Below are 27,874 nucleotides of genomic sequence, written 5' to 3'. Positions count from 1 at the left end.
CTGGATTAAACACTTTTCACAAGAAAAGTGTTTTTTAAACACAGGGCGAAATGCAGAAGTGCCCTTTGGAGAACAAGTGAAATAAAGCATTTTTCACATAATGGTTTAAACACAGGTTAAAAAAACAGAAGTGCCCTTTGGAGAAGTAGTGAAAAAATGACTTTTGCACAAAAAGAAGCCACGCCCCTTTTTCGAAAATGCGGAAGTGCCCTTTTTGCGGAAGTACTGAAAAAATGTGTTTCTCTCTCACTTTTTTGAGTGTAGGTACCCTATACAACTACTCACAATGTGGAGGACTTCCAGCGGTTTGATGGGCTGTGATCGTCTTGAATCAGCTGATGACTGGCGAATGACCCACTCTGCTGCCCTGACAACCCTCACCGTGCCTTCAGATGGAATCACTAGGCCTCCATTATTTCTTAGAGTGAGCAGGTGGTAACTCTTGTCCTGACTAGCAGATGCAGCGTCCGTCACCAGGCTGGCACGGCAGACATCACAGGACAGCTTCTTCAATGTCCGTCGCACAACAAATCCTAAAATTAGAGGTAGACTGATTAATAATATAATAACTTATAATAATAATTAATAAGTATGGGGAAATTAGAATTTCCAACTGTGAACATTTCTTTTTTTGGACTATCATCCAATTAATCAGCAATCGTTTTCACCCTAGGTTTTGACTATTGGCACAATCAGTCAACCTCTACCTGAAATGTACACAAGGGCGTTGTCCACAAGACCATCGAAGCGGGTGGGGAGGTAGCTGTGGTCATGTACAAGGGCAGGAATGTCAGCAAACGGGGATGGAAGATCTTCTCCTTCTTCAGCAGAGGACATATCTACAGCTGACAGGTTTGTAGATATAGGTCGATTTGGTAGGACTGGGCAGCAGAGGACAATGCAACAGCTGGTAGGGACTCAGTGTCATCCTGTGCCGTCACGTTACCTTTGGAGCTTGGTTTAACAACCCCACACCGGGCCATTAGCTTTCTGAAAATGTACTTGAATTGGCTGCATTGGGGTTGTTATTCGAGCCACCTGAAACAAAAAACACAAGATATACGAGTTTATTGCACAGATATTCAATCTATCTTTATGCAACCAAAAAAAATTAGCCACCCCTGAATGATATTCTTCCACGTAAATTAAGTTGAATGACATTATCATACAGTTCAGTCTGTATCACAGTGGTGACAAATTCTGCAAACAGATAGACAAACATATTTTTCTAAATACTCAAAATGGTCTTCAGAACCGCATTTCTTAAGAAAAAAAAAACATATGGACAGACAAACTGAAAAGAATACAAACATATGCTGACACTTCGTGTCACTTGGTATTGTGGCTGGTAAATATGTACCCTACCGGATGCTCTGATGGAGTTAAAGAGAAGTTCCAAGTGGTCCTGGCTGAACCTGTAGGACAGGACATATCGCTGTCCCTCAAGCAGATCAGGAACCATCAACATCAACGTGTCAATGTTGATGATGAAGCCCAGGATAGAGAGGAACCTTCAAACGCAAATATTGTATTACTATGATGATCCTGCCAAAACAGTACACAAGAAATCAGGGATGCAAACACGCTATAGGGTGAAAATAGTGAATGCTCCCAGAGCAGCACTTCTCAGGGAGCTACCACGGCAGACACAAATCCACATTTTACACAATTCACTTCATTGCCACATTTTGGGAAAAAACGGTAACCTAAAGCTGACTAGTTTGCATCCCTTATCTTGAAGGTATAATCAGTGTGAGTGTGCTAAAAGTAATTTTAAGGATCCTAAGATCCTTACAATTACTTTTAGGACACTAAACTTGCTTGAATCAATTCACAACAGAACGTGCAGACCATGCAATACATACGAATATGAATAATACATACCACTTTATGACCTCGATGCAGAAGAGTAGGGCATCTCATGAACTTGATGCATACAGGAAAGAACATCTTATGAACTCGATGCAGAAGAGTAGAGCATCTTATGAACTCGATGCAGACAGGACAGAACATCTTATGAACTCGATGCAGACAGGACAGAGCATCTGAACTCGATGCAGACAGGAGGAGAGAGCATCTAAACTTGATGCAGAAGATAGTAGAGAATCACATAAACTTGATGATAAACAAGAGAACAGCGCATCTCATGAACTTATGTCATGGACTTTAGGGATGCACTGAAACCCGGTAGAGTTAAGCTATTGGTAATAGTTAAAAATATTACATACTCCGTCTGAGCACCAAAGCAGTACTACTTAGTTTTACCTTAGATAATTGAATGATGTGTAAATTGACCACTTGTATACATCTAACAAAGAATAAAATAAACCCTTATTTTCTAAATCAGCAATCTCATTCTGATAATTTCTTAATAATTAAGAATTTGGACTGGGTATTGGTGACTACTGAAAAGTTGAGTAGTTGTACTCAAACTTGTGTGGGAGGTAAATGGTATCAGCGCATCACTAACAGAACATTCACTATTTTAAAATACCTCTTTGTTCTGTAAAGGGGTGTGCCATCTTCCATCTTCAAAGTGAGCAAGTACCCCCTGGCTCTTGACAAGAACTCCCTGGTGCTTGTCAAATTCCTAGAACCAAGGGGGGCTTTGAACCCTTTGGCTCTGGGATTGCGGCTGTTCAAGATGTCGAACAGCCTGTCCGTTATCTATAAACAAATATGTAAATGAATTGGAAGCACTGAAATCATCACCATATCTGTGTCAACAGGTATCAGATAGTAAGTATGAGGAATAGTTCATCTGTGGCTGTGCTTTTTACAAATAAAGTGCTGCATGTGACAACAAGGGTGCTTCTTAGGTAAGTATGAGGTAAGTATAAAGAGTTTTAGGCAAGTGCTTGCATATTGTTGAATTTGAAGGCAGTCATAATTATTTAACCGTTCCCGATGCCCAAATTCAAATGTTAATGTAATAATGTTATTTTATACAACGAACAACATAACAATATCAGAAATTAATTCTGCAGACCATAATCAGTGGGAATGGAGGTATTGGGCCCTATCGTTGCAATCGGCGTAGAAACTGCGTTTAAGGCCTAGCGCTAGGCCGCCTAGCGCAGTAAGTGGGTGTGGACCAGCGCACTCCCTATCTTGGTATCGGCGCTACACTCAGCCTCAACCATTATAACCACGCCTTTTAAGCATAGAATTATGCATAGTCCGCTCATTGGAGAATTGCAGTAAAGAGTCACACTCTTGCCTTTTAAGCTCCAATTCCTGGACAAATCCGGTAAAACCAGACAAAGCCAAGCACTCTGCCCCCCCCCCCCCTCCCTTCATCCAGTCTGTCTGTCTCCATATATAGGCTATTATTCCATATTATTATGCTTCTCAAACCAATCTAACTGCAGTTTAAATACTGCAAGCATGTAAATACCCTACACTATAGCAAGATCAAAGTGAAAAGAATGTTCCAAATGCATCAGCTAGAAAAATATAGCCTATTAGATTGGTGAAAGTTTGTCCAGAAAGATATCATGCAGGAAGGATGATGCACATAAATATACCCTACATTATGTAAAGTCATTGCATAAATGTGTTTTTATTGTAAAACTAAATGTGAAATAGGGCCAAGTTATTGGAGCGGACATCACAGTATAGCAGATGCCAGTAGAAGCGCGTTCCGCTGTCACTTATCTAAATCACGTTAAATCGACAAGGGGTACAGTATATATAGGCCCAGGAGGACATATATGTTTCACATAGGGTGGTGTTTTCATTTCGATGTTTTATTTGGTCCAATATTGAAATGTTTGACAATTGCAGGTTGTGTTACCATTACACATTATTTTGGGAGCATGTAACCATATATTTCGGCTCATTTGGTTGCTATTTAGTAGCGAAATAAAGTACCACAATGCATGCTGGGACAGGCCAGGCAGTGAATTTACAACTTATTTTTCCTATGGGAAGTGTGTTGTGTCTGTCTGAGCGAGGGAGTCAGAGAGAGAGAGTCGTATTGTGCCTGTCAGACTGAGGAGAGAGGGAGAGAGTGACACAGAGAAGGGTGACAGAGGGGAGCCAAAGGGGAGCCAGAGGGGAGCGCTCCAAGCAACCAGCGCACTGAATAGGCCTGGTTTTCAAAAGCGCAAAGCGCTAAATTTACGCCAGGTGGGAAGATATCATTACGCCGACATTTAACGCCGAAACGCCCATTCTCGCCCATTCAGGGAGTGCGCCACGCCCATTCGGCCTAAAGCGCATTTACCAGCCTAAAGCCATATTGATATCTTCCTGAGGCAGGCGCAAGGCACGTTTTTTCGCACCGAAGGCCCGTTTTAGCGCCGAAGGCCTGTGGGAGAATAGGGGCCATTATGTGTATATACTCTCAGAAACAAAAAAGTTTGATTTTCATCATAGCCGATGGCAGCCATATTTGATTTGGCCATAGCGTCATTTGTGACGCTGTGGCGGACGAGCACCTCAGTGATTTTTCATGTCTAGGGACCCATTGACTCAGTTCAAGTGAGAAATTCTCCTAACACCAAATTGTTAACGGGGTCACAGGCCAGGTACAGGATTATATAGCCACACAAAATTAACACTTCTAGCTTTAGCGACGCCAACTGTACGTGATCCAGCAACTGCGGAGGTGCATTCGGTAAGTGTAGGCATTTTGAGATGTCCTCTTTAGCGTAGCAACCGTTAAGTTAGCGATAGCTCGTTGCTAACGTTAGTTGTGGACACAACCTAGCATGCTGGTCCACGGACGCTAATCTGATTGGCCGCTGGGAGCCTGGGGTGGGCTCTCCCTCAGCGGCCAATGGGAACTGTTAGTTCTGAATATATTATAGAAACAGACCATTCTTGGGAAGCGACGAGATGAGGAAGTGAGAACTCCGTCACAACGAACGGGGTTGCTATATTTTCGACAAATTAATCCAGAATCATGTTTTATGGACCAGAGACACACATTTTTAAGAGGTTACAGCTGCACGAATTGGGACCTTTGATGTTGTAACCTTTATAAATGTTGTTTACTGTCAATACTGTTATGTTAAGCAGCTGGTTTGCGTTGTTTTGAGTCAAAACAACAAAAAACCCGCTGCTTAACATAACAGTACAACATTTATAAAGGTTACAACATTAACTAATTCTCTGCCAAAGACGTACCCGGACGTACTTTTAACAATGGCGTTCTGTGCCAAAGACGTACTCGGACGTACTTTCATGTTTTGGCTGTTTACATTACATCAGACACTTTCCCAGCCTGTGACATTGTTTCAGGTCAAACTGATAAAAGGAACCCGCTAGTTTAGTATTTATGGGTGGAGCCTGTGGTCGAAACAGAGTCCGACCCAGAGTTCTCGGATGGCGACGATGGCGAGGAAGACGCCGGCGTTTTTGTTGTTGCTCGAAGGCTCCCCTTCACAGCGTTCTGATCCGTCTGACACAGATGAATCGGAGGAGGAGAAATGGGTGCCACTTGGAGAGAGCGATGACGATGGTAAAAAGTAGCCTATTTTTTGTATCGCGTTTGAGATGAAATGATCACACACAACATTCGAGTATAATTGTCACGCATTGTTTATAACTTATGCCGCCGGCATGACTCGCTTCACGTTTCCTCTTGCCAGCTCTCCCTCTCAAGGGAGAGCTCTGTCACACTCAAGGGAGGGGGAATCACATGGATACGTCAAACGCGTCAAACCGCGTCACACACCCGTCCCCAGCAACCAAGGCGAAACATGTGTCACATAAACATTTCAAAGTTTACAGCACTAACGTAGCTATTGTGTGATCTTCTGTGCTAACGTTAGTTATGAGAGGTAACGTGACAGCAGGTAACGTTACAGCACTCGTTATTCCTGTGTGTGTCTGTGTGTGTGTGTGTGTGTGTGTGTGTGTGTGTGTGTGAGAGAGAGAGAGAGAGAGAGTGTGTGAGTGTGACCACATAAGGGTTCGTTCCATTTGTTTATGCTTTTATAAAGCTAAGCTAAAAATCCACATGGCAACTGTAAAAGTAAATTATTTATTTGATTTTGTGCACATACTGTATTTATCATACTTTGATAAATACTGCGGCCAAGCCTCATCTGTCAAGAAACCCCAGGGGCCAGACTCTCTCTCTCTCTCCCTCTGTAGCCGCTCACTGGGCGGGATGGACCGACACAGCTCCCTCAAATACATTCTCTTATTTTTTATTTTTTATTTATTTATTTGGGAAAACAAATACTGTATATGTCTGATGTGTCACTGAGGCAAAAAATAAAAGGCTCAAAAGAGAGTTCTGCTTGAAACGGTGTCCTTCACTAAAAACCTCTTTTTCTCCTATTTATGTCCCAAGGAGGGCATTTTTAGTGAAAACAAGCTAACTTCCACTGCTTGTAACTAAACAAGGAAACATGGGAGAGTTTCAGTTTTTTACAAGGGGTAAGAAGAGAGTCTCTGCTTTATTGTGAGATATGTTGTGTAATTTTATTCCTAGCACAGAATATTCTGTGGGTCCTGGAAGATCAGGAAATATGCTCAAAATCCTGGCACTGGGAGCACACAGACCGAAATGACCCTGGCAGAGAATGAGTTAACTATGTCAAAAGTTTTGACATAGTTAATGTTGTAACCTTTATACATGTTGTTTACTGTTAATACTGTTATGTTAAGCAGCTGGTTTGTGTTGTTTTGACATAGTTAATGTAACCTTTATAAATGTTGTTTAGCCTACTGTTAATCAGAGTTGGGGTCCGTTACTCAAAAAAGTAATGTATTACACATTACACAATACTTTCCAAAAAAGTAATGCCTTACTTTACTTGATTACTCCCTGGAGAAAGTAATTTGTTACACTACTCGTTACATTACTTTTGCGTTACTCCGTAACATCGCCTGAGATGCATTGTCACGTAATTTGCCAGTTAACAATACAACATTAAACCTTACATATATGCCCATATATTAGCACAAATCTATATCGTAATAAGGTAGGTTGCAAAACTTTTCCTGTCTGATGGTGGCTGTCCATTCCCTGCGATCTGTATTTTCCTCAATATGTTTCTGAAAAATGGCGATTTCATTCTACTGTTGAAACTGGCAACATTTCCTCTGATCCACTGGGATCATAATTCAGGCCGGGCATTAGATACCAAGCAGGCCAGGCCGATATGGGCCGACGCGCGTGCCGGCGTCCTAAGGGCGCAGGCGAAAAATTTGGGCTGTTTGAAGCCCAATTTGGGCCGTTTGAAGCCCAATTTGGGTCGTTTGAAGCCAGATTTGGGCTGTTTGAAGCCCAATTTGGGTCGTTTGAAGCCAGATTTGGGCCGTTTGAAGCCCAATTTGGGCCGTTTGAAGCCAGATTTGGGCCGTTTGAAGCCCAATTTGGGCCGAGTCCAATTTTACAATGAGATGCACCCACTTTAACCCTGAATAAAGTAATCAAACCACTAGTAAACCAGTAGGCGGCGCCTGGCCTGCTGTTCAATGAGTGGCCTGGCACCAATTTCTTTTTTTCTTTTTTTTTTGCAGGCCAGGCCAGGCCACCGGGCATTTGCCCGATGTGCCCGATTATGCAGTCGGTGCCTGCATGTAGGCAACAAGCCTGTCCATCTCTGATTTTGGTGTTACCTGGTGAAAAGCAAGCTTTTGCTGCTTGCTCGGGGTCGAGGCGGGCGACTCAGCTTGGCTCTGCAACCAGCTTTGTGTTAGCATGTTTCCACTGCAGATGCTTTGAGAGGTTTGATGTCTTGTCCTTCCGCGCAACAAAAAGTTGTTGTAGAAGACGGGGCTTACAATTATGCAGATTATTACGGAGTATACTGTACCGCACTGCGCCTGTGACACGTTGAAAGGAATAGGCTACATAGTAATACACTAATGGACTGTTAGACGTTTTAAAAACAGTAAATGCATGATCTGTAATAAGATTAAAATACTGTGATAAAGTTTTAAAAGATCATATCATCATAAAAACCTATAAGATGTCAAAATGGTTAAAAACAGTAAGAATTCATATCCTGTTATCAGGAAATGCTAAAAGGCGTTCAATTAATTTGTTTATTTCATCATTTATTTGTTAAAAGTTAAGCTAAAAAGAGTATTATTCAGTGATCTGCAATGTACCCTTAATCAACTAGCTTGAGATCGATTGCTTTTGTCTCCGCCCACATATCTAGGAGAAGGGGTCTATTTCCTCATTCAGTAAAACGCTGTCACAGAGGAAACACACTCTCATCACTCTCGTGATTATTCTCTCCTTTACAGGTATGTTGTTGCTCTTTCACAATGCTAAGTGGTTGTACTCTGTTCAGAACATGTTTTGAGTGTAAAGAGATGGTGCACGTGACGTTTTGACTGAGTTAAAATAATGTTTGCCGAGTATGGTAAAGTGCTTGTGTTATAGGAGTTTCAGGCCCTGCTGGTTTACAGAGTTCAACCTGTGTTCAGCCCAGTGCTGCCGCCCTGTGGCGGATTCACGCATGCACAGGAGTAAATAGGCTATTTTGCACAGTTGATGGCATTTGTTTATTTGGTTAATTTTATGCAGCTGTGTAAATGCATTTTCCACAGTATTTTGTTTATTGTTATTTTGTGACTTTTGTACGTTTTCTGAGAGTTTATTACCACATTTATGCACATCTTATGTACCAGTAACAGTGGGGAAAAATGGGAATTATGTCTCTGATAAATACAAGCTGTAACTTGAACATGATACTGCTATTGCAACTAATTTGTTGAATGTATATTTGTAAAATGTGTATATCTTTATGATGTTTGATTCAGTAAAACGCTGTCACAGAGGAAACACACTCTCATCACTCGTGTGATTATTCTCCCCTTTACAGGGGTACAACACGCCCACTTCACTATCAGACGTTCTATTTGGAGGGGTATTTTACAGACCCCATCGCTGTATGTGGGTTTCTCTTATGGTTTACTTTTACATTTAATTTCATTTTTTTTGTCCAATATTCAGATATTCCAGAATTGCATGTTGTGTTAAAATACATATTATTATTTCTATCGAACACTTTTTAGCCTTATTTAATTGTAAAACCAAGTGTAAAAAGTTATGCAAAGCCTTCTGGGAAATTTAACCTGTGGAAGAGGAAAGTGGACGGAGTTCCCAGCATGCCCTTGGGAACTGTGTTTATGTGTCAATTGTTTGTTTGTCAATGTGTTTTGGAGGTTACAATGATTTCTTGTTCTATATGCATGATGTTAGTTATCTGATAAGTTATGTGTCGACTAATAGTGCTGTTCTGCATGCTAATACAAAGTTGAAATATTGGCACCATGGGTGATTCTGCTGTGCAGTTAAGTGACCTGTGTGGTGGGACACAGGATCTGCTATTAAAACGGAGATCTTTTCTCTCTATACTTATCTTGCTAGTACGCAAGTAACGAGTTTGATTAGTAACTGTAATGTGATTACTGAACTTAGCTACAGTAGTGCCTTACACTACTCGTTACCGACAAAAGTAATGGGATTACAGTAACCCCAACACTGCTGTTAATACTGTTATGTTAAGCAGCTGGTTTGTGTTGTTTTGACATAGTTAATTGTAACCTTTATAAATTATGTTTACTGTTAATATTGACATAGTTAATGTTGTAACCTTTATAAATGTTGTTTACTGTTAATACTGTTATGTTAAGCAGCTGGTTTGTGTTGATGTTGACATTTTCATCTTCTACGCATCACTTTCTAACGTTACGCACTATTACTCAGCAAACATTTCCTCGATCTGTGTTGATGTTATCGCATCCAATCAACGTCGGTTCAAGACGTGGCTTTAATATTATCATTTGCTGCGATGAAAACATCTTAATGAGATGGTGATTTCTAGCAAATCATATTTTAGAGTGTGTATCTGAATAAATACTCACAGGAAGCATGTCTGCCTTTATTTTGACCATTTGCCGACATGAAAATATAAATCTTTGGGGAAAATATTGATACTTTTTTAGCTTGAAAGGGAGGCGATATTGATGTGAAGGCATTTCTGCATCTCTTTACAGAACAGGACAATTTGAGATTTCCCTCCTGGCAACACTGATTCTAGACTGACCGGGATGCAGAACTGAGTCCGAAGCAACAGCATCGTGACAAATTGCAGGTGCCAGGTGATCTAAACCATGCTATGTTATTGTAACAGACTGTATACCAGAGACCATTATGTTGTTGTAACAGACTGTATACCAGAGACCATTATGTTATGGTAACAGACTGTATACCAGAGACCATTATGTTATTGTAACAGACTGTATACCAGAGACCATTATGTTGTTTTAACAGACTGTATACCAGAGACCATTATGTTATTGTAACAGACTGTATACCAGAGACCATTATGTTATTGTAACAGACTGTATACCAGAGACCATTATGTTATTGTAACAGACTGTATACCAGAGACCATTATGTTATTGTAACAGACTTTATACCGGAGACCATTATGTTGTTTTAACAGACTGTATACCAGAGACCATTATGTTATTGTAACAGACTGTATACCAGAGACCATTATGTTATTGTAACAGATTGTATACCAGAGACCATTATGTTATTGTAACAGACTGTATACCAGAGACCATTATGTTGTTTTAACAGACTGTATACCAGAGACCATTATGTTGTTTTAACAGACTGTATACCAGAGACCATTATGTTATGGTAACAGACTGTATACCAGAGACCATTATGTTATTGTAACAGACTGTATACCAGAGACCATTATGTTATTGTAACAGACTGTATACCAGAGACCATTATGTTATTGTAACAGACTGTATACCAGAGACCATTATGTTATTGTAACAGACTGTATACCAGATACCATTATGTTATTGTAACAGACTGTATACCAGAGACCATTGTGTTGTTTTAACAGACTGTATACCAGAGACCATTGTGTTATTGTAACATACTGTATACCAGAGACCATTATGTTATGGTAACATACTGTATACCAGAGACCATTATGTTATTGTAACAGACTGTATACCAGAGACCATTATGTTATTGTAACAGACTGTATACTACCAGAGACCATTATGTTATTGTAACATACTGTATACCAGAGACCATTATGTTGTTGTAACAGACTGTATACCAGAGACCATTATGTTATTGTAACAGACTGTATACCAGAGACCATTATGTTGTTGTAACAGACTGTATACCAGAGACCATTATGTTATTGTAACAGACTGTATACCAGAGACCATTATGTTATTGTAACAGACTGTATACCAGAGACCATTATGTTATTGTAACAGACTGTATACCAGAGACCATTATGTTGTTGTAACAGACTGTATACCAGAGACCATTATGTTGTTGTAACAGACTGTATACCAGAGACCATTATGTTATTGTAACAGACTGTATACCAGAGACCATTATGTTATTGTAACAGACTGTATACCAGAGACCATTATGTTATTGTAACAGACTCTATACCAGAGACCATTATGTTATTGTAGCAGACTGTATACCAGAGACCATTATGTTATTTTAACAGACTGTATACCAGAGACCATTATGTTATTGTAACAGACTGTATACCAGAGACCATTATGTTGTTGTAACAGACTGTATACCAGAGACCATTATGTTATTGTAACAGACTGTATACCAGAGACCATTATGTTGTTGTAACAGACTGTATACCAGAGACCATTATGTTATGGTAACAGACTGTATACCAGAGACCATTATGTTATTGTAACAGACTGTATACCAGAGACCATTGTGTTATTGTAACAGACTGTATACCAGAGACCATTATGTTGTTGTAACAGACTGTATACCAGAGACCATTGTGTTGTTTTAAAGGTCCCAATTCGTGCAGCTGTAACCTCTTAAAAACGTGTGTCTCTGGTCCATAAAACATGATTCTGGATTAATCTGTCGAAAATATAGCAACCCCGTTTGTTGTGACGGAGTTCTCACTTCCTCATCTAGTCGCTTCCCAAGAATGGCCTGTTTCTATAATATATTCAGAACTAACAGTTCCCATTGGCCGCTGAGGGAGAGCCCGCCCCAGGCTCCCAGCGGCCAATCAGATCAGCGTCTGTGGACCAGCACGCTAGGTTGCGAGTTATCGTTAACTTAACGGTACTACGCTAAAGAGGACATCTCAAAATGCCTAGACTTACCGAATGCACCTCTGCAGTTGCTGGATCACGTACAGTTGGCGTCGCTCCAGCTAGAAGTGTTAATTTTGTGGCTATAGACTAAATGGTGCAGGTAGCTTGAGTGAGATTGACCCGCGCAGTATGCAGGAGGAAGCTAGTGACGTTCCAATCCCCCCAGATTCCCCTCTGGGCAAACGACGCGTTTGGGGGTGTGGCTTGGAGGAGACTGCAGGGGGACGCTGGATAGGGACAAATCCAACTCTGGCAGTTCTGAGCTTGTGACCACTCATTACAGGGAGGGCTGACAGCAGTATATATGCATTTACAAGTAAAAACAGCTTTTGCACGGAATGGGACCTTTAACAGACTGTATACCAGAGACCATTATGTTATTGTAACAGACTGTATACCAGAGACCATTATGTTATTGTAACAGACTGTATACCAGAGACCATTATGTTGTTTTAACAGACTGTATACCAGAGACCATTATGTTATTGTAACAGACTGTATACCAGAAACCATTGTCTTGTTGTAACAGACTGTATACCAGAGACCATTATGTTGTTTTAACAGACTGTATACCAGAGACCATTATGTTATGGTAACAGACTGTATACCAGAGACCATTATGTTGTTGTAACAGACTGTATACCAGAGACCATTATGTTATGGTAACAGACTGTATACCAGAGACCATTATGTTGTTGTAACAGACTGTATACCAGAGACCATTATGTTATGGTAACAGACTGTATACCAGAGACCATTATGTTGTTTTAACAGACTGTATACCAAAGACCATTATGTTATGGTAACAGACTGTATACCAGAGACCATTATGTTGTTGTAACAGACTGTACACCAGAGACCATTATGTTATTGTAACAGACTGTATACCAGAGACCATTATGTTATTGTAACAGACTGTATACCAGAAACCATTATGTTGTTTTAACAGACTGTATACCAGAGACCATTATGTTATGGTAACAGACTGTATACCAGAGACCATTATGTTATGGTAACTGACTGTAAGCGTTCCAGCTGCACAACGCTGTAATGTAGGCTATTGGGTGACATCAGACAACTGATTCTCCGTGAAGTCGGGGTAGATTTCTTCCCCCAAATTTACACGTCGGGACGACTTTGAGTGGTGTTCCAGTGTACTTTCTCTAGTAGGAGAACAGAAAATCCCAGCATCCGAGTTGTCTGGAATGAGTCCTGTCTGTGTGTCTTTGTCTTTCATACTGAACAGTTCAGATGCAGCCAGGGATGCTCTGTATATGTTAGGCAGGCATAAACTTTATTTAGGCAGACAGAACGTCCGTTACATAATGTCACTATATACTGCAAAGGCTTGAATCAATGGACCATAGCCGCAATCAACATTGTGACATTATTTTTATTTTGATGAATTTGAATGTCGTGGGTCCCTAGATTTCTGCAACGTCAAAATAGGGTCACGAGCCAAAAAAGTTTGGGAACCCCTGCGCTATATAAATCCAATCAATTGAATCACTGGTCCACATTACTGGTTTATTGTGTATTAATTCCTCTGCGATTTAATACTGGTGTATGGGTTTCATCTAGGGCTGTCAATCGATTAAAATATGTAATCGCGATTAATCGCATGATTGTCCATAGTTAATCGCGATTAATCTCAAATGAATCACATAATTTTTTATATGTTCTAAATCTACCTTAAACCGAGGTACCTTAAAGGAGGACTTACCTCCAAAACACTTTTTTTCAGCTTTTAACCAATACTTTGGGGGTGATGTGTGAAGAATTCTGGTCAGAATTTCCACATTTGACACCAAACTGTTGCCATTTTACCATTTGTATCATTTTTCAGCAGCATACCTGGCATAAGCGCCCTCTTAGGGTCAAAGACTGCTTTTTTTTTTTTTCTCAAATGAATGGGAGATTAGGAACACATTGACGTCACAGTGTTCCCAAAGACTATGGGATTTCAAGATAATTACTCCCCTACCCCCCCTGTACCCTTTCGGCTCCTCAGAACTCCAAGCCTATTCCTATTGAAGTTTGCTCTTAAAATACTGAACCAAACGTCGTCAAAGTTGGCACATGTCTTAATTATAGTTAGTTTCCCGCTGAATGTGTAATTACTTTATTGATATCTTACCTGGATAAGCTCGAATGATGATGTTTATATTATCAGTCCGAGTTGGAAGCACTGTCTCCAGCCCAGCCAGGCGGGAGCGGGCGGGAGAGAGTCGTACTGTAACCTCATGCACTAGCACCAAGCTCCGGGCGCGCGCGCAGCAGCAGCAGCAGCAGCAGCAGCAGCAGCAGCAGCAGCAGCAGCAGCAGCTCTGTGGTCAGAGCACAGAGAGCACAGTCTGACATTTCCGCGGCTATCAGTCCGACTTCAGAAGCACTTCTCTCGGCCAGTCTGCTCTCTCATGCACCCGCGGGGGCGCGCAGCAGCAGCAGCACACAGCAGCAGTGAGAGGCGGGGGCTTTCAACAGTCTGACATTTCAGCAAACAAATCTCGTCGCAGTTTAGCGGACATGTAAAATATAACGCTATACTACGACGTGACAATGTGACAAAGCTTCTATAAACATATCGGCTAATATAATATCATCACTGTGTACAAGCAACGCCAACTTTTATGGAAATCAAGTCAGCAGAGCAGAGCGACTGGCTCTGTCTGTGTGTGTGTGCTGCTCGGGGGGATTCGCATGGGAACAGTGTGAGGAGGAGAAGAGCTCTCCCCAAGCCCCAAAACGCAAATTAAAAACGGATTTCATTGCGCGGTTTATCTCTAGTTAGACGAGGGAATTACGTGGAGAAATCTCGCATTGTGTTACCCCAGAGCGAGAGGTTTGTCCTCACTGTGTGCTGTGTGCTGCGAGCAGCGAGGCTCTTAACGTAAGTTTAGACAAGCCACATGCAAGCCACGCACACACACATGGGACAAAATGGGACAAAAATAATTAAATTTCTAGTTCGCCACTGAATGGCCAAATTGATATAACTATCAACCATTTCAGGATTTTCTGTTTCCATACAGGCCACCAGCGTTGGCTAATTGTTGATATTTATAAAGATATCGCCCCTCTCAAATAAATTATTTTTGAGGCAGTAGGCAAACTGTAATGGCGTCGATTTCCGAAAAAAAATCTTGACTTAACACAGCCAAAGAGTCTAGTATAGACAAGAGTATATGTCATTTCTTGTTTTTTTCCATAGGTATTTTCAAATCACTGTTCTAATACATATCTAGGGGGTAAGTCCTCCTTTAAACATGGGAGCTTTGTGCAAAGATGCACTGTTGTATTAACTCATTGAGTGCCAATGACGACTTTAGTCGTCAATTCGGATAGTAACGTTGAGTGCCAATGACGACTAAAGTCGTCAATTGCGTTTTTTGACGGTGGGACGTGGATCAAAGCCAGATCCATCTCCTGTAAAATTTTGGGGCATGTTGAATGTGTATAACCTATTTTACCGACCCATTAGGTGGCGACAGTGCTCTCCAGATTAGAGAAAGTTAAGGGGAAAAAAAGCAGAAAAAGAGAAACTGATGCATGAGCCAGAGCGGCACAGATTGCTCTGGCTGCCTGGAGCCAACGTTAGCTGCGAACAGCAGTCAATCCGCTCCCACAAATGTCTCTGTCTCTGCTGCATAGCTTCTCCACACGATTAGCCGCCAGAAAATAAAACCAAAGCCACATATATATACAGTGTCACGCTGGGTGCCGGCGCACAAGGCTGAGTGCTCCGAAAATAGACTGGGTGCAGCGCACTTTGAAACGCGCAGCAGAAAGCCTATAATCGGACGCAGCTTCATCCCAGCTCACAACCAAAACCCCAGAAACGCAGACGAATGCGAGCCCCATCCAGACTCCCCCGATGAGCGGCCACCATCTGAACGTGGATCCGTGAGGCAGCAGGGCCTGCCATAGCAGGAGGCAGAGACTCGCCTGACACACGCAGCAGCCAGCACAGCGAGCAGAGCCACCAGAGACACTCCCACGGAGGAGGAGTTTGGAGTTGAGGGGGGTGTGGGTGCTGTTTATTGAAGGAAATTACTGTTCAGATGTTTCAGGTCAGAAAATATTAGTTTCAGAGTCAGTGATTTGCTTGAAATGCTTCATTTCACAAAAGGCTCAATATCTCAGCTCCTAGATGGAAACGCCTTTTTTTGCTGTTTTTGACCTATCTTCTCCGGCTGATAACTAAAGAACGGAAAATGATATCAATAAACTTTTTTTTGCTGCTGATACAATAGAGTCTCATCGTTCTTTGTGCGTGTTCGGTGTTTACATAGTAATATCACACAATATTCTGTGGGCCTCGAGAAATCATTGAAAACGCTCTGAAACTCTGGCACTGGTCCGTTCTCCAAAAGTGGCTGGCACTCAATGAGTTAATACTGTTATGTTAAGCAGCTGGTTTGTGTTGTTTTGACATAGTTAATGTTGTAACCTTTATAAATGATGTTTACTGTTAATACTGTTATGTTAAGCAGCTGGTTTGTGTTGATGTTGACATTTTCATCTTCTACGCATCACTTTCTAACATTACGCACTATTACTCAGCAAACATTTCCTCGATCTGTGTCGATGTTATCGTATCCATTCGACGTCGGTTCAAGATGTGACTTTAATATTATCATTTGCTGGAATGAAAACATCTTAATGAGATGGTGATTTCTAGCAAATCATATTTTAGAGTGTGTATCTGAATAAATACTCACAGGAACTATTTCTGCCTTTATTTTGACCATTTGCCGACATGAAAATATAAATCTTTGGGGAAAATATTGATACTTTGTTAGCTTGAAAGGGAGGCGATATTGATGTGAAGGCATTTCTGCATCTCTTTACAGAACAGGAGGCACAGTGGCACTCTGGTATGACAATTTGAGATTTCCCTCCTGGCAACACTGATTCTCTAGACTGACCAGGATGCAGAACTGAGTCCGAAGCAACAGCATCGTGACAAATTGCAGGTGCCAGGTGATCTAAACCATGCTATGTTATTGTAACAGACTGTATACCAGAGACCATTATATTATGGTAACAGACTGTATACCAGAGACCATTATGTTATGGTAACAGACTGTATACCAGAGACCATTATGTTATTGTAACAGACTGTATACCAGAGACCATTATGTTATGGTAACAGACTGTATACCAGAGACCATTATGTTATGGTAACAGACTGTATACCAGAGACCATTATGTTATTGTAACAGACTGTATACCAGAGACCATTATGTTATGGTAACAGACTGTATACCAGAGACCATTATGTTATTGTAACAGACTGTATACCAGAGACCATTATGTTATTGTAACAGACTGTATAGCAGAGACCATTATTGCAAATTAATCACATAATTTTGTATCTGTTCTAAATCTACCTTAAACCGAGGTACCTTAAACATGGGAGCTTTGTGCAAAGATGCACTGTTGTATTAATATGGGTAGTAGCTATTATCATTAGTATGGGTAAGTATTTGGCCATTGGTATATTGTTATTATTGCTACTAGTTACTGGGAATACATATCTCTAAGGCTGCACTGTGTAAGTTAACCGTGCTATCCAGGAGCAGCTGCGTGCCAGCTCTTTCCCCCTCTCGCTTTCTCTCTCGGTCTCTCTCTCCCGCTCTCCGTTGGTCTCTCTCTGACTCTGGTCTGATCGCCCTCCCGTCTTCCTCACTGTCTGTCTGTCTGTCTCGCTCGCTTTCTCTGTGTCTCTCTCTAGTCTCCTGCCCCCCCCCCCCCCCCCCCCCCCCGCTCTGTGTGTGTGCGTGTGTGTGTGTGTGTGTGTGTGTGTGTGTGTGTGTGTGTGTGTGTGTGTGTGTGTGTGTGTGTGTCTCTGCAACGGTCTGATCGTGCTGAGGTGCTCTGTCTTTCTCTCCCTCACCCAAAATAAGGTTTCAAGATTCAAGATTCAAGATTTTTATTGTCACTCCATGGTACAAGTATCACGTGTGAAATTCTTGTGCTGTGGACTCCGTTTACAACATAGTACAAATATAACAGGGCATATGAGTGCAAAAACAACAAGAGACACAACAAGCAATAAGGCAGTATAGTGAGTTTTGATTTCGTTGCTTCGACTTGCTTTGTAAATATCTATTGTATATAACAGTGTAACTGAATAGTGTAGATAGTGGCGTCTTCGCACTTTTCTTTGCAAGAAACCGCGACGGCGGGGACCCGCTCTGCCCGCTTTGTCCGCTCGCACGCAAAAAACAACAACAAACAACAGCCCCGCGCCCCCGCCATGGAGGCAGAGAACGGAGGCACGGACACCAGCGGATATAACATGGAAATCAGCGTCGGAATAAAATACAACAGGGACGCGCTGATCAAAATCAGGAAAGAACGGATATATCCCAACAGCAACTGGCAAGCTCCAGATCTTACGGATTTTCCTGAACTCAAAAAACAACGCTGGAGGAGGGGGAAGAGAGGGGGGCTTCTCGCCCGCTTGAGGAAGCGCGCGGATAAACCACCTCTCCCAAGCATACTGCTGGCAAATGTTCAATCGCTGGAGAATAAACTTTGTGAACTAAGAGCGCGTGCACAATACCAAAAAGACATAGCGCGATGCAATGTTCTGTGCCTAACGGAAACCTGGCTTACTCCTGACACAACTGACCACTCTATCGCGCTACCAGGATTCAGTGTATTCAGAGGAGACAGAAACGAACAATCCGGTAAGAAGAAGGGAGGGGGCGTATGTCTTATGATTAACGAAAACTGGTGTGTAAACACCACAGACATTGGGAAACACTGCTCAGCAGATCTTGAATATGTAATGGTACAATGCGTGCCGTTCTGGAGTCCGAGGGAATTCACGACAGTCACCATCATGGGTGTATACGTTCCTCCACAAGCGAACGTGACTGTCGCACTGAAAGAGCTGCAACGCGCCATCAGTGCACAGGAGACAAAACAACCCGAAATGGCCCTGGTGGTGACTGGGGATTTTAACAGGGCAAACCTGAGAGGCAGAATGCACACATTGTACCAGCACATTCACTTCCCCACGCGAGGCAGTAACACACTGGACAAATGTTACTCAAACATCCGACATGGCTACAAAGCCGTCCCTCGCCCCCCTTTCGGCAAATCGGACCACGCCTCCATCCTACTTGTACCCAGGTACAAACAAAAACTAAAAAGACAACCCCCAGCATTCCGAACCGCCCACTGCTGGTCAGACCAATCAGACGACATCCTGAGGGACTGCTTTGACCAAGTGGTGTGGGAGGAGTTCAAAGCTGCAGGAGACCTGGGCGAGTATGCAGATACGGTGTCATGCTTCATAAAGAAGTGCACCGACGACATAGTCCCCACAAAAAAAGTCAAAATAATGCCGAACCAAAAGCCTTGGGTCAACAGCGACGTCAGGGCTGCCCTTCACGCCAGGACCACCGCCTTCAGCTCTGGCACAACTGACCAATACAAGCAGGCACAATATGCCCTCCGGACCGCTATAAAAATAGCACGTAGAGATTATGGAAGGCAGCTGGAGTCAAAACTGGACACTAACAACCCCAGACACCTGTGGAGAGGGCTCCATGCTGCCACAGACTTCAAAGAGGTGAAACGACAGAACCCCAGCACGTCACCCACCCTACCGGACGAACTCAACGCGTTCTACGCTAGGTTCGACCCCTCTGCCAGAGCCCCTCCCCTCCTCCCCCCCCCCTCTCCCACCCCTCTCCCCCTCTCCTCCCCCCCATCACCCCCCCCCTCCCTCCTCCCCCCCACCACCCCTCCCCTCCCCACCCCCCCTCCTCTCCTCCCCCCCCACCTCTCCCCCCCCATCACCCCTCTCCTCCCCTCCTCCCCCCCCTGCCACCTCTCCCCCCCCATCACCCCTCCCACTCGCCCTCCTCCTCTCCCCCCCCCAATCACCTCCCCTCCCCCCTTCCTCCCCCCCACCCCCCTTCCTCCCCCCCACCCCCCGATCACCTCCCCTCCCCCCTTCCTCCCCCCCACCCCTCAGCACCCGCACCCCCCCCCCATTCCCACCTAACCACCAACCCCACCCACCCTCCACCCCCCACAGACCGCCCCCTCACCATCACTGAGGATGAAGTGTGCCGGTCGTTCCTGCGTATCAACCCACGCAAGGCGGCCGGCCCGGACGGCATCCCTGGGCGGGTCCTCAAGGCCTGCGCCCACCAGCTGGCAGCCGTGTACACAGACATCTTCAACCAGTCCCTCTCCCTCCGACGAGTTCCCTCCTGCTTCAAGGCAGCAACAATCATCCCCATTCCCAAACAGCAAAGAGTGACCAGCCTCAATGACTGGCGCCCTATAGCCCTCACACCAATAGCCAGCAAGTGCCTTGAAAAGCTGGTCATATCAAAGATCCGTCCCACACTCCCCCCGGACCACGACCCGCTGCAGTTTGCATACCACCCCAACAGGAGCACAGCGGATGCAGTGGCACACGTGCTCCACACCGCCCTGTCCCACCTGGAGGGGAAGGACACCTATGTGAGAATGCTGTTCGTGGACTACAGCTCAGCATTCAACACCATAGTACCCTCCAGGCTGGTAAGCAAACTCAGGACCTGGGACTAAACACAGCGATGTGCGACTGGATCCTGGACTTCCTGACAGACCGCCGCCAGGTGGTGAGGGTGGGCAACCTCACCTCCTCCCCGCTGACCATCAGCATAGGAGCACCCCAGGGGTGCGTCTCCAGCCCCTTCTGGTACGACCTCTACACCCACGACTGCGTGGCGACTCAAACTTCAAACACCATCGTGAAGTTTGCAGACGACACAGCAGTCGTGGGGCTGATCTCGGGGGGCGACGAGACGGCCTACAGAGAGGAGGTGAGGGTCCTGGAACAATGGTGCCAGGACAACCACCTCTCTCTGAACGTCTCCAAGACCAAGGAGATCATTGTGGACTACAGGAGAGGGGGGGGCACACACCCCCCAATCACCATCAACGGCACAGTGGTGGAAAGGGTGGACAGCTTCAAGTACCTGGGAGTCAACATCCACCAGGACCTGACCTGGGCCGGCCACACCGCCACTGTTGTCAAAAAGGCCCAACAGCGAATACACGGACTCAGGCGCCTGAAGAAGTTTGGGCTAAGGAAAGAAATCCTCAGGGACTTCTACAGAGGCACCATTGAAAGCCTGCTGACTGGCTGCTTCACCGCCTGGTACGGGAACTGTACCACCATGGACCGCAGGGCGCTACGGAGGGTGAGGCGCGCGGCCCAGCACGTAACAGGAGACGAGTTGCCAGAACTGCACGAACTGTATAACCAGCGGTGCCTCAGGAGGTCCCTGAAGATCATCAAAGACACAAACCATCCCCACAACAGCCTGTTCTCCCTGCTACCCTCAGGGAGGAGATACAGGGTTCCAAAAACACGCACAAATCGCTTGAGGAACAGTTTCTTCCCGCAGGCCACGAGACTCCTAAATATGCACAAATAGTGCAGTAGTCGTACCGCAGTACCGTACTGCAGCTGCTACTATTACGGATGCCTAACGTTTAATTGTAAATTTAAGTGTATGTTTAATAAGGTGCCTAACGTTTAATTGTAAATTTAAGTGTATGTTTAATAAGGTACATGCTATTTGCACATGTATGTATAAAACGTCGAATTTGGAATGTCTGAACACGTCTAACGTATGCACATGACATGTGCACCTATGTGCAATGAATATGCCACTGTCGTATAAGCCACCGACTTGTCTTATTGCTTATAAGATGCCTATTTCTTATTGCCTTATTGCTGTCTTATTGCTTATTGATGCCTATTTCTTATTGCCTATTACTTATTGCTGTTGCCTATTTGTACTATGTCGTAAACGGAGTCCACTGCACAAGAATTTCACACGTGGTACTTGTACCATGGAGTGACAATAAAAATCTTGAATCTTGAATCTTGAATCTTGATAAGACAAGTCAGAGACAGTGGCATATTCACTGCACATAGGTGCACATGTCGTGTGCATACTTTAGACGTGCTTAAACATTTTAAATTCGGCGTATTTGACATACAGGTGCAAATAGCATATTCCTTATTAAACATACAATTAAACTTGGCGTTTTAAATTCGGCGTATTTGACATACAGGTGCAAATAGCATATTCCTTATTAAACATACAATTAAACATTAGACATACGTAATGGTAGCAGCTACAGTACGGTACAGTACGGCTACTACACTATTTGTGTATGTTAATGAGTCTCGTGGCCTGCGGGAAGAAACTGTTCCTCAAGCGATTTGTGCGTGCTTTCGGAACCCTGTATCTTCTCCCTGAGGGTAACAGGGAGAACAGGCTGTTGTGGGGATGGTTTGTGTCTTTGATGATCCTCAGGGACCTCCTGAGGCACCGCTCTTTATACAGTTCATGCAGATCTGGCAACTCACATCCTGTTACGTGCTGGGCCGCGCGTCTCACTCTCCGTAGCGCCCTGTGGTCCATGGTCGTACAGTTCCCGTACCAGGTGGTGAAGCCGCCAGTCAGCAGGCTTCCAATGGTGCCTCTGTAGAATTCCCTGAGGATTTCTTTCCTTAGCCCAAATTTCTTCAGGCGCTTGAGTAATAATCAAGAGGTAAAGGTAAAGTAAAGTCCCAACGATTGTCAAACACCGGAGTGTGCAAAATTTGTTCTCTGCATTTGACCCATCCCCTGGGGGAGCGGTGAGCAGCAGCAGTGCCGCGCTCGGGAATCATATGGTGATCTAACCCCCCAATTCCAACCATTTGATGCTGAGTGCCAAGCAGGGTCCCATTTTTATAGTTTTCTGTATAACTCGGCCGGGGATCGAACTCACAACCTCTCAGTCTCAGGGCGGACACTCAAACCACAAGGCCACTGAGCTGGTGACAAAATGCAGGACACTTTCTAAATTTTAACCTGAACTTGCCATTAAACCCATTTTCTTCCTCCTTTTCTGCTCACGGAGATTTCTTTCTGCTTGCTATCAACGTTACTGCTTCCTGATTTCCCAAACTACGGGTCGGACCAAGGCTCAAACATCACAGAAAGTGCATGCGTTAATCGCGCGTTTAAAAAAATAGTGGCGTTAAACGGAATTTGCGTTAACGCGTTATTATCGCGTTAACTTTTTTTTTTTTTTTTAAGTATGTTTATTCATTTTTTAGCCATCAGAGGGGCAAATAGCCATCAAAGAATGCAATAACAAATAATATGCCCTCCGTCCCCAGCCACCCACAACACAACACATACAATCTCCACAAAAACAACAACAGCAAAACATAAAACCAAACACACAAACAAACGCACAGAGCACCCACAGCAGGCAGAAGGTTAAAAAAACAAAAAACACAGCAGGGGTATACAGACCCAACAAATGGACAAAGGCCCACCACACGTCACACGTCAGACCAAGCCAGTCCACAGAGACCACTCCGAAGGGCCCGAGCCATTATCGCGTTAACTTTGACAGCCCTAGTTTGATCTATTCATTGTGTATTTTTTTACATCTGTCACAAATAAATAAATAAATTCATAAATGTCATAACATGCTGCGCCCATGGCGCATCATCTCCACAGTCTCCACCCTAGAAACCGAGTGTTAGCAGCGCACGAGTTTGCTGATTTCAAGAAAGTGAATTATATGAGATGTCTGTTGGACAGCAGCACTTTTACTGTATTTCAATTCACATGAATGAAACGTTATTATTTCTTCAGTAGGTTTTAGTCTTCAGATAACTGCTTGGATCCTACAATCACTGCTTCAGCTACATTATTCTTATTAGTAGGATTGTTTTTGTGGGTGTTCCCCGTCTTACCTTCTGTCTCTGTTTGATGATGTCAGAGCTGATTGGCAGAAAAGAAGAGACATCTGGCAGAGGAGGAGAGGAACGCTGTCAAGATGAATTCTTCAGAAGAGGTGAGAGAAAAATATCACTGTTGTATCACTGATGTTGCAACACGCACGCGCGCGCACACACACACACACACACACACACACACACACACAAAAGCAAAATCCTGATTCTTTCTTTATATCTTTTTATGGAAACAGAAAGACACCAGTGGACCCAGACGTCACCGCTGTCATCAGTGTGACAAAACATTCACAAGACTTCAGCTGTTAAAGCAACATCAGAGAGTTCACTCAGGAGTGAAGCCTTACTCCTGTCAGGAGTGTGGGAGCTGTTTCAGTCAGTTAGGTACCCTAAGAAGACATAAACACATCCACACTGGAGTCAAACCCTACAGCTGTGACCAATGTGGGAGCAGGTTCAGTCAGTTAGGTAGCCTAACAACACATAAACGCATCCACACTGGAGTTAAACCCTACAGCTGTGACCAATGTGGGAGCTGTTTCAGTCAGTTAGGTAGCCTAACAACACATTAACGCATCCACACTGGAGTTAAACCCTACAGCTGTGACCAATGTGGGAGCAGGTTCAGTAAGTTAGGTAACCTAACATCACATAAACGCATCCACACTGGAGTTAAACCCTACAGCTGTGACCAATGTGGGAGCAGGTTCAGTGAGTTAGGTAGCCTAACAAAACATAAGCGCATCCACACTGGAGTTAAACCCTACAGCTGTGACCAATGTGGGAGCAGGTTCAGTCAGTTAGGTAGCCTAACAACACATAAACGCATCCACAATGGATTTAAACCCTACAGCTGTGACCAATGTGGGAGCAGGTTCACTCGGTTAAGTAACCTAACATCACATATACGCATCCACACTGGAGTTAAACCCTACAGCTGTGACCAATGTGGGAGCAGGTTCAGTCAGTTAGGTAGCCTAACAAAACATAAACGCATCCACACTGGAGTTAAACCCTACAGCTGTGACCAATGTGGGAGCAGGTTCAGTCAGTTAGCTCACCTAACATCACATAAACACATCCACACTGGAGTTAAACCCTACATATGTGACCAATGTGGGAGCAGGTTCAGTCGGTTAGCTCACCTAACAAGACATAAACGCATCCACACTGGAGCTAAACCCTACTACTGTGTCCGCTGTAAGAAAGTGTTCAGACACTCAAATACTGTGAAGAAACACCGCTGCATCTAACCTGCTGAAGAGTGCCTCCACTGTCCGCAGCAGGAACAAGCTTCTCTCTGTCCTATACGAGGGAGCAGGATGTTGGTAAACAAACGGCTTTAACAGACTTCCGGGTGCAACTGCTGTTTGTTTTAAACAGCAGTTGCACCCTCGAAAATCTCTGGTACAGTGCTGAAGCAGGAAGTGACGTTCCACTTTGCCACTCTCTTGCAGGCTGGGGCCAGATGCAGCCTGCCAAGTGGCCCCCCAAACATTTTCTAATTCACAATGAAAACTAACGTTAAATCAAGTTTGACTGAGCTCCAGCTGAATTGCCAAATATCGCCGCCTGCTCGCAGTGTTGTTGGGGGTAACGCCTTACAAAAGTAACATACTGCATTACATGTAATATATCACTTTTACCAGTAACTCACTATTCAAACTTATTACTTATAGGAGTTCAGTAATATTATACCAGTTACTTTGTCAAGTTACACATTTATTTACTTTTTCAAAGCATATATTTTAATAAAGATACAATCATTTCCTAATCAAATTGTGTGTTTTTTAATGCAAATAACCACTATAGATGACAATAACAAAGGAAAAGGATAACATTTAGAATATTGGATGGTTTACAATGACTTCAAGAAGGTTGAAATTATTTTTCGGGATATTCAGTGGTGACGATGTCATTCTGCTACTGCTGTTATTTTGGTGAAAGTAATGCAAATGTAGTGTAATAAGTAATGAGTTACTCTAATCAAATGAATCTAATCTGTAAACTAAAAGTCTCAGAAAAATGTGGAGGTGTTGTTATTTATAGGTTTTTATGAATTGATTTTCTTTGTCTGGCTTGAGACCAAATTGGGTACATGGCCTAAAATAAGTTTGACCCCTGCCCTAAAGAGTTTTTGTTTGAGACAGCACAGCCGTATGTCTTGGACAAGTCCAAGATATTTATAATTCTTTGTATAATTCAGCTCCTTATCCCCAAATTGAAATGGAAAAACACTTGTATGCTTGTTTGGGTTTTTAACATGCATAATTTCCTACACCAATTATCTGCACATGTCAACATCTTTTGTAAATCAACTTGTGTTTCTGTCATCATAATAATGTCATCGGCATAAAGAAGAATGCTAATGTCTTCCTCTCCACACTTAACCCCACACTCACAGCGTCATTGTACCCGGCTACTTGGCAGCTACTACTAGACTGACTGACTGGGTCACGGGGCTGTAAAAAAGAAAACGTCACATGTGACATAAGTCACATGATTTTAGATGGGTCAAAGTAATATTTCCGGTGTATCTTTCCATTCTATGGCAAGACGAGTTGTAAAATATTGTCATGTCATGGTGTTTTGGGGTCAATAATAAACTAAATAGATTTTGTTATTTTTCTATAATTTTTTGGGGTAGTGCTATTTCACATTGAAGTCAACGGGGAGAGGCTTGTGTTTTCCCCATAAAAGGGGGCGGGAACATGTGCCGCCTACAAAATGACATATTGCCGATCTGATGTATAAGATGCGAAGTTGTGACATCATCAGTGATGTCATAAGAGGCCAGCTCGACGAGCCTACTCATACCAGCTGGGGGCGGAGTTTCTGCAGGCAGAGAACAGATATTTCTGAGCTGTGGACAACATATAGAGAAGCTAAGCACTGTCCATCTACTTATATTACCGAGATTATAATTATATACAAAGTGGGTTGAAAATCAGCAAAGCAAGTCATACAATAGTCTACTAAACTCAAAACATTTGTTAAACAAATCAAACAGAATTTGGGATAACTTCAGTGATTTACCAATTTGATAACACTTTCTCTGAAGCCCATGTCGATAACGCATTATAAACATGCTTATAATGCGTTATAATCTGCTAAAGCATTGCATACCTATTATAGTCATAAGCACTCATACATGTTCATAATGCTGTATAACTATAATCATAACACAGTATAAAGCATTTTATATTGACTTATATAAGGTCATCTCCCTCAGTCTCTCTCGTGACTTTGTGTGTGTGTGAGTGAATTTCTGACATCACTGATGATGTCATCGGTGGGATTTATGACATCACTGATGATGTCATCAGTGGGACAGAGAAATGGTCGCTGCTCGGCCTTGCCCACAGCTCGGCTGCTGTGTGGCCTTTCCTGCCGTATTGGTGCGTGCACAATGTCTCCTTTGCTCTCTCTGTCTCTCCCCCTCTCTCTCCCTCTCCTCAGTCTCTCTCCCTCTCCCTCAGTCTCTCTCGTGGCTTTGTGTGTGTGTGAGTGAATTTATGACATCACTGATGATGTTTGATTGATTGATTGAATACTTTATTGACACAAAGGTAAGTACAACAAGGAAAAAAGTGCCTTTACGGTTGGTCAAATGGATAAAACACAAGAAAGCCAAAGGCTTGTTTCCATTGTGGTCCATATGTCATCAGTGGGATTCATGACATCACTGATGATGTCATCAGTGGGATTCATGACATCACTGATGATGTCCTCAGTGGGATTTAGGACATCTCTGATGAATTTATGTCATCAGTGGGACAGACAGAGAAACAAACAGACAGAGCCCTAGCTCCCATTTATATACTGACGATGATGATGATAATTACATAATCACTGATGACATCACATCATTAGGTAATTAGTAGGCTAATCAGGCTCCGTCAGGTCACCCGCTCGTGTGCTCTTTACACCCCCTGAAAGTTTCAGCCTGATCGCACATAAAACGACATAGCTGTGGCC

This window comes from Poromitra crassiceps (genome assembly GCF_964638095.1).
Source record: "Poromitra crassiceps genome assembly, chromosome: 5".
NCBI lineage: Eukaryota > Metazoa > Chordata > Actinopteri > Beryciformes > Melamphaidae > Poromitra > Poromitra crassiceps.
Note: the sequence above shows the minus strand (reverse complement) of the source record.